Source organism: Hyaena hyaena, unplaced genomic scaffold, assembly GCF_003009895.1.
Source record: "Hyaena hyaena isolate Hyena2069 unplaced genomic scaffold, ASM300989v1 scaffold_2455, whole genome shotgun sequence".
In the NCBI taxonomy this organism is placed as follows: Eukaryota; Metazoa; Chordata; class Mammalia; order Carnivora; family Hyaenidae; genus Hyaena; species Hyaena hyaena.
Genome location: NW_024083089.1, coordinates 19,672 through 28,457, shown reverse-complemented (window position 1 = coordinate 28,457; position 8,786 = coordinate 19,672). Strand labels below are relative to the sequence as shown.

At 39.1% G+C, this 8,786-nt stretch overlaps 1 long non-coding RNA gene across 2 annotated transcripts; it reads left to right on the top strand.

Annotated features, from left to right (window-relative positions):
- The first annotated feature begins 2,343 nt into the window (after nt 1-2,343).
- Nucleotides 2,344-7,449, top strand: LOC120227534. 2 transcript variants are annotated; one of them, XR_005527272.1, is made up of 3 exons: nt 2,344-2,608; nt 3,436-3,533; nt 7,365-7,449. It is a non-coding gene; the product is annotated as an uncharacterized LOC120227534 (long non-coding RNA). The 2 variants fall into 2 exon arrangements; XR_005527271.1 differs by lacking the exon at nt 7,365-7,449 and having other exon boundaries at nt 3,436-3,675.
- The last annotated feature ends 1,337 nt before the right edge of the window (nt 7,450-8,786 follow it).

The window sequence follows — 8,786 nt, the reverse complement described above, 5'->3', positions numbered from 1 at the left end:
GTATGGGGCTCTGTGACAGCTCAGAGCCTGAAGCCTGCTTTAGATTCTGTGTCTTCCTCTCTCTTTGCCCCTCTCCTGCTTGTATGCTGTCTCCCTCTCTCTCTCTCTCAAAAATAAACAGTAAAAAAATATATAGAATATGAATGACTTGTCACAAAGCTGGTAAGTGACAAATCCCCGGACATCAATACAGAGCTATAGAATCCATGGATCTAACTTTATTTTTTTTGTGTGTGCAATTGTATGTATCTAACTTCATATCACGCATCAGAAGCTGATACTAGGGCTTGTTGTTTTTGGTTTCTTTGCTTGACCTTTTAGCTGTCTGAGCCTTGTAATTATTACTTGTCTTTAATGTCTGCTTGACAACTCCCGTGGACAAGAAAATAATTCACTTCTATTCTGTCGGTAGGTAGTTTAGAGCTGTTTAAATGTGAATTTATTTTCTTGCCTGGTTTCATTACATTTTCATTTTGTTCAATTTCCCTCCTTATTAGAAGTTCGACATGGGTAACTTAGAACTTCTCAGTTCAAAGAAGGATCTCAGCAATGAGGTCAGAGGAGTGAGATGTCTTCTGGTAATAGCATACCACCCCTCCCCTTTTTTGAATCAAATGGACTTTATTAGAACCTGGAGGAGGAGGCTTTAAATGTCCCTAACTTCCCAATGCCATTGGAAATATGGCATTTTTAGCCTTTGTCAAACTTCACATGATTGACCTCCGTAAAACTAGAACTATAAAAAGAATCCTACCAATTTAGTTTTAAATATGACAAAAGGGAAATCAATACATTTGTTACACTTAAAATTTTTTTAATGTTTTATTTACTTCTGAGGGAAAAAGAGACAGTGTGAGCAGGGGAGGGTCAGAGAGAGAAGGAGATACAGAATCTGAAACAGGGTCCAGGCTCTGACCTAGCTGTCAGCACAGAGCCCAACATGAGGCTCAAACCTATGATCCGTGAGACCATGACCTGATCGAAGTCGGACACTTAACTGACTGAGGCAACTAGGTGCCCCAACACTTTAAAAATCCATATTATTTCAACTGATAAGAACTCCTTGAGGTAAATATCTTGAGTATAATGCAATCTTCATTGACTCACTCCTTTCCAGCTTGTACTTGATTTAAGAGACCTTGGGTTATCTGAATTAAAAACTGGACAGATTGATTAACTGGTAGACGATCTACTTCCTGGATGTTGTAAAGGCAAGAGTGTCTCTTCCCATTGGCATACATCTCCTGTCTCTGCACAGTCCTTCCTTGAGAATAAATATGGTAAGTTAGTGTGTTTTTTTGTTTCAATGTAAGTGGTCGTAGTTCTTAATAATTTAACTGGTAGCATTTATTTCTTTTTAAAGTTGTTTATTTATCTATGTATTTTGAGAAAGTCAGAGCCAGTGTGAATAGGGGAGGAGCAGAGAGAGAGAAAGAGAGAGAGAGAATCCCAAGTATGCTCCAGACCATCCGTGCAGAGTCCAATGCAGGACTCGAACCCACAAAACTGAGTGGGTAGTTTGTTAAAAGGATTTCTGCTTCATGAATTTCTCTTTGGATGATACTTGAACAGTGAATCTTAGACATTATCAAAATACTTGTTTCAGGGGCACGTTGATGGCTCAGTGTTAAGTGTCTGACACTTGACTTCAGCTCAGGTCATGATCTCATGGTTCACGAGATTTGATCCCCATGTCAGACTCTGTGCGAAAAACATGGAGCCTACTTGAGATTGTCTCTCTCTCTCTCTCTCTCTGTCTCTGCCCTGCCTCTGCTCAGGTTCTCTCTCGCTCACTCTCTCAAAATAAATTTTATTTTATTTTTCAAAATAAATTTTAAAAACCTGATAAATATACTTGTTTTATGATGATGAAAGAACATATTGTAAAAAGTCAATACAAAGTGTAACACAAAAGTGCAGGTTTAAATAGTTTTGTGATAAGGGATTGATTTGAAGCTGTATGTTGGGATCACGTTGTTCATTTACTTTTTTTTTTTTTTTTTTTTAAAGTCAAGTATATTTCTTTTTTTTTAAATTTTTTTAATGTTTTATTTATTTCTAGGAGAGAGAGAGAGAGAGAGACAGCGTGAGCAGGGGAGGGTCAGAGAGAGAGGGAGTCACAGACTCTGGAACAGGCTCCAGGTTCTGAGCTGGCAGTCAGCACAGAGCCTGATGCGGGGCTCGAACCCATGAACCGTGAGATCATGACCTAAGCGAAAGTCGGATGCTTAACCGACTAAGCCACCCAGGCGCCCCAGGTTGTTCATTTACTAATTCTTCATTATTTTGCCTTTATGTCATAGAAGGGTTGTGAGGAAAAGGTGAAGTTTTTGACTTGGGCTTGGAGTAAAAATCTGCTTCTCTTATTTTTTACGCTCTACTACATCCTTCCTCAGAGAAGTCTCTAGGCTTAGTGGTTAAGGGTGAGGAGTGGACCAGGATCAAACTCAGTCCTGAGACTGAGGTGCTGTGGCATTTACCTCATTCCTCTACACTGCTGTTTCCTCATATGAAGCCGGAGGAAAAACTCCTTATCTCACCTTGTAGGATCAAATGAAAGAATCAAAGTAGTTTACTTAGCCCAAAGGACTTCACTCCTTGGCCCATAGTAAGTGTCCAGTGGAGTTAAATTTTTGTTCCTATCCTTGAGGTAGGGTAGTAGTAGTATTACCTTTGCTCCTTTGGTTTGTGTATTTGCATTTCCTTTTAAAGTTGTTCCTCTTCCTGCCGGCTGGTTTTTGTTTTTTGTTTTTTGTGGCTTAGGCAGGGAGAGGTATTCAGAAGGAGTTTCTTGATGTGACTATAGGACTCCTAGAAACATTCCTGAACTCTTCCTTGGGATCTAGGGATAGATAAGAATCAGTTTCTATTGCTGCTGTTTCCTTTTCCCCTAGGCTCATGGTTGTAAAGTGGGATGGGCCCATTAGTCCACAGTAGGAGTTAACATGGTTCTCCAGCATTCCTGGCTTGCAGCTGTGGAAGGAAGTCTGTTTGTACCCAGTGACCTGGAGCTTTGGGAGACAAAGATTCCCTTGCTCCTGGTTTACAGTGTTTTCTCGTCTCATTATTCATTTGAGTGTTTGAAATTGTCTCTAGGAAATAGCAGTTCTTTTCTCTTTTTGCTTTTGACTAACAGGAGCTTTAGCTCAGCATATCTTATCTGTTACCTTTTGGTCTGAATTTAATTTCCTTGGCAGGCAGGGTCATCTACTAGGTAAAAAAGATAATTGAAGGGACAAGTGATTGACAGGACAGTCGGGAAGAAGTGTAATTAGGTTAGAAGTGCTTTTAGAAACTCTTCAAAGCAAAGCCATGTGAACAAATAAAAGACTAAACTCATATTTTTATTTTTCTAATATTTGGTAAATTTGCTATAGTTCATGACTTCTTTTAGCTTGGTAACTAGAAAATTTACTTTTTTCAATTTTCCTCCAGGTTACTTAGATATGTTTAGTACTTTATATTCCCCTTGCCTGTACAGACGACATTCAAGAACTCTTAAAATATTTGTTTAGATCTTCAGTACTGGCCAGGTATGATGTACCTGTATTCACCTTGAGAAAAAAAAAAAAAAGAGACGATTTAGTCAATGGATTTGGACTGGTCTTTCTTAATCATAATAATGTTTGTAAGCATTTATTTGTAGCTCACGATAAACTGATAGAGTATTTGGAATCTGCGAATTTGAGTATGTCCGTGATTTGTCATCTGGAGAATACATAATAGCTGAAGTTTGAATGTGAGTGAAAAGTGCCACAGGAAATCAACGTCGATGGAAGTTATTGCACCTTCAAAATAATGTATAAGCACATTTGTTTACTTCCCCTTATTTTTAAAATTTCACTTTCAGAATTGTTTCATTCCATCGCAATGACGAAAAGATGTTTAATGAGAGAAAAGTCAGGGCAACAGCAAAAAGGTTTCTTCAGTGGACCAGAAATTTGAGCACTTTCCATTAGGTATAAAACAGATGACATCGCATTGATAGCAAAATCAAATCTGGATGTATTTAAATTTATTTAATAACAGACACTAGTGGTAAGTGTCAGATAACAGTGATCATGATAAAGGAAAACGACATATGTTACCTAACTTCACGGAACTTAGACTAGAGTAACACGAAATAGGTGTATGATGTTATTCCTAGTAGAACTTAGGAAACACCCCGATTTCCAAGTCAATAATCATGGGCTCTGGGATGATTCATAAACAGTTGAATTGAAACATTGCCAAAAATGGGGTAGGCCCAGAAAGGGCTCGTAACGTTTAGGGTACAATTGGCAAAAGACATTATTGTAATAAAGGGTGTGTGTGTTTGTGTGTGTGTGTGTGTGTGTGTATGTGTAGAGAAGTCTGTCTCTGAAGATTGTGTTTGAGTATTGATGCCAAGGAGAGACATAATGTACCTGAGTCAGGCACTCAAAGTATCCTGCTCATTCATTAAAATTCCATGTTGTATAGAAGAAATGCATTTACCACCTTGGTAGTTTTAAGGAAACCTGTATCTACAATTAGTGCTGATCACTATAAGCTCTGTGTAATTACAAACGAATCTGGAAGAATCCCCACATGTTTGCGGAAAACTTAAAGCACAAAAGAGATACCAAGTAGGGCATAGAGACCAGTAATCCTCTGAAGAAATGGTTAATGCAGAAGACAGAAGAATACTTAAGAAGGATGATCTATTTTAAAAAATTCATGGAAGACTTGTAAACACTGAGTGTGTATGAGGGAATGAAAAAAAAATCTTGATAAATTTTGAAAAAGTTAATAACTCAGAGGTCAGGTTCTCTGAAGATATGATAAAATGGAAATCATATTATAGAAAGGATACCTTAAAGAGTCCACAAAAATATATATGTCCTAAGAATGGAAATTTATTTATTTATTTAGAAAACTTTTTTTCTTACATTGATTTAGTTTTGAGAAACACAGAGACACAGAGCACAGGTGAGGGGGGAGGCAGAGAGAGAAAGAGACCCAGAATCCGAAGCAGCCTCCAGGCTCTGAGAGGTCAGCACAGAGCCTGAGTTGGAGCTGGAAGTCACATTCTGTGAGATCATGGCCTGAGGCAAAGTCAGACAGTTAACAGACTGAGCCACCCAGGTGCCTGGCACCACACAGGTGCTGAGCAATGAGTCAGGCAGAGAAGGACAGATACCTTATGTTTGCATGTATAGGAGAATTACGAGGAACTTAACGGAGGACCATGGGGGAGAAGAAGGGGATAAATAGTGGGGGAGAGGGAAGGAGGCAAACCATGAGAGACTCTTGAATGCTGAGAGCAAACTGAGGGTTGATGGGGGTGGGAGGGAGTGATTGGCATGGAAGAGGGCACTTATTGGGATGAGCACTGGGTGTTATATGGAAACCAACTTGACAATAATCTATTTAAAATAAATCATTTAGTGGCAAAAAATATTAGTGTCCATTCTAAAATTACTATGTTACATTTACTCTTCCAACTTGTATATTCTTTTTGTTTTTTTTTTAAGTGTTTATTTATTTCTGAGAGAGAGAGCATGAGTGAGGGAGGGGCATAGAGAGAGAGACACCGCATCCCAAGCAGGCTCCAGGCTCTGAGCTGAAAGCACAGTGCCCAATGCAGGACTCTAACTCACAAACCCTGAGATCATGACCTGAGCTGAAGTCTGAGGCTCAACCAACTCAGCCCCCAACTTTTATCTTCTTGATATCTTAAGTGTTTTCTCCTTAATTCTGTTTTTACCTACTGATTGTTTTGCATCTTAATTTCTATCTTAAAAAACAGTATTTTTGTCTTCTGAGGAAATTACCATTTGCTTTTTACTCATTTATCTGTTAAGTATGGAAGCTTAACCAAGGAGGAGAGGTTTCAAAAAGCTTTGTAATACATAGTTCCCAGTAGTTGATCTTAAGTATTTTACTATTCTACCACCCTTTCACTTTATTATTCTTTGCTTTTTCTTAAAATTTTCCTTGAAAAATTAAAGTCTTGAGCTTGAGTTCTGTATTCCTTGGTAGAGCCACGTTGTGATTGTTTGCCCTCTGTAAGGGTCTGTGGCTTTCTGGGTCAGCATATGGCCACCAGTGTCGTTTTCCATTTGGTCTTCGGTGCTCATTTTTGATATCTTTCTGGCTCTAGGTATTTGCATTGGTTACTTCTGGTTGCCTGCTGACTGATTTTTGATAGGCACTTTCTTCTCTTCTATCAGAGTCTTTTTAAAGTTGAGCTTATGTTCTCCTTGATTTCTTTGTTGAGCTGATTGGGCTTTACTCTTGCTAGATTCTCAATTCTTACATGATTTCTTATATTTTGGAGAGTAAATATTCTAGCCTTTTTTAACCACAACCATTTACAAAGCAATATCTGTACACCATACTCAATTTTTGTCACTGTCGTTTGGCATTTGTTAGGAATGTAATCATTTATGATCTAATAGTGATTCCTTATTATGAAAATAATCTCATCATGAATCATAAATCAGTGTTATAACTTACACACAGACTTCCTTGTCGTTGATGTACATTCAGTTCCATAGTTTGGCCTGGAAGCTTATAACCAGGTGAAAAGTACTGGATGTGAAACTTGGTAGGTGAGCCTTTCTGTGTACATTCAATGCCACAGACACATTTAAGTCGAATTTTGAATATAAGTTCTTGTTAACTGGAGGGAGCACTATTTCTTGAAAATGTAGGAAGTTTAGAATGCTTTTGTTGGGATATGTAAGGAGATACATAATGGGGGGTGCCTGGGTTCTCAGTTGCTTAAGCATCTGACTCCTGAGTTTGACTCAGGTCATAATCTCTTCGTTCCTGGCATTGAGCCCCACGTTGGCCCCCACTGACAGTGCAGAACCTGCTTGGGATTCTCCCTCTCCTCTCTCTCTGCCCCTCCCCACACTCATACAGGCACTCTCTCTCAAAATAAAGAAACATAAAGAAAAAAGAGAATGTATAATTTGCAAAAAGAGTTGAAAACTCCTTTGTGTCTGCAATTATAAGGGGGCCTTCTTTTGTACATCTTTCACTGAAACAAAGAGAAAGCCAAGTTCGTTTCTATTAACATTTACTATTTTCCTCTTCTTTCTTTTAAAATTTGTAATGTTTTATTTATTTCCGAGAGAGACAGAGACAGCGTGAGCAGGGGAGGGTCAGAGAGAGAGAACGACACAGAATCTGAAGTAGACTCCAGGCTCTGACCTAGCTGTCATCACAGAGCCCGACGTGGGGCTCGAACCCACAATCCGTGAGATCATGACCTGAGCCGAAGTCGGATGTTTAACCGACTGAGCCACCCAGGTGCCCCTAACATTTACTATTTTCAAAGAGGCAGCCTTGATAATCCAGTATTTAGAAATATTGGGTAAATTGTGTCATTGTAGGTGGAGGAAGCTAAACAAGAATCACAGGAGGTTGTTGAATATTTGAAAAATCCACAAAAATGTACTGTGCTTGGAGGTAAATTTCCAAAAGGAAAGCTATCATCCCTTGACAGTGACTTAACATCAAAAATGCTGTAATCCGTTGCTAATGTAATTTTGATCAGGTTTCAATGCCTTAAGTTTAATTCTTCATTGCTATTTTAGAAATAAGTCTCGGGGGGCGCATGGGTGGCTCAATCGGTTGAACGCCCGGCTTTGGCTCAGGTCATGATCTCATGTTTATGGGTTCAAGGCCCGCGTCGGGCTCTGTGCTGACAGCTAGCTCAGAGCCTGGAGTCTGTTTCAGATTCTGTGTCCCTCTCTCTCTGACCCTCTCCTGCTCATGCTGTCTTTCTCTCTCTCTCTCAGAAATAAATGAAACAGGGGCGCCTGGGTGGCTTAGTCGGTTAAGTGTCCTACTTTCGCTTAGGTCATGATCTCGCGGTTCGTGGGTTCGAGCCCCGCGTCGGGCTCTGTGCTGACTGCCAGCTCTGAGCCTGGAGCCTGTTTCAGTCTGTGACTCCCTCTCTCTCTGACCCTCCCCTGCTCACGCTGTCTCTCTCTCTTTCCTAGAAATGAATAAAACATTAAAAAAAAATTAAAAAAAAGAAAGAAATGAAACAAAAAAAAAAAGAAAGAAGAAATAGACATAACTTTGTATAACCTTATTTGGGAGGAAGGGGATGTTGAGTTTTGTTAGAATTTCAAACTTGAAGTTGTGAGAACGGTCCAAAGAACTCTGTGTACTCTTAACCAGCCCCAACAATTTTTAACACTTTCTCCTATTTGCTCATTTTCTTTCTTCACATAAATGTATTTTTTAAAGTACCTTGAGAGTAAGGTACCCTTATCATGCTCCTTTAACTCCAAATACCTATTATATATTTCTTAAAAATAAGGATATTCTGTTACTAACTCCAATATAGTGATTAAAATCAGGACATTTAACTTGGTTCCCAAAGTATGATAGAATTCACAGTCCTATTCAAATTTCAGCATTTCTCTTACTAATTACATCCTTTGTAGGGAGGTCCTCCCATCCCCCTTGCCAGCCCAGGTAGGTCTTGTTCCAGGTGTACACATAGCATTCAGGTTTTTCTTTATTCTGAAAAAGTTCTTCAGGCTTTTATTGTAGGAGTGGGTATGGATCTTTTATGACCTGAAAAATAGTACACGCTACTTTGTAGAATGTTCCTCTGTGATGTTTTCTAAGTTCATGATTTTTAATGACTGTTGCGATGTTTAAGAAGTATATATTTATCTTAATCCCATTTCTTACATTCCCATCGTGTTGAGAGCAACACTGTGAGGTGACTTTTAGAACCTACGGAAGGTTAGGTGCTGGTTGCCAGTAGCATCGACCATGTGATTACATGGCTGAAC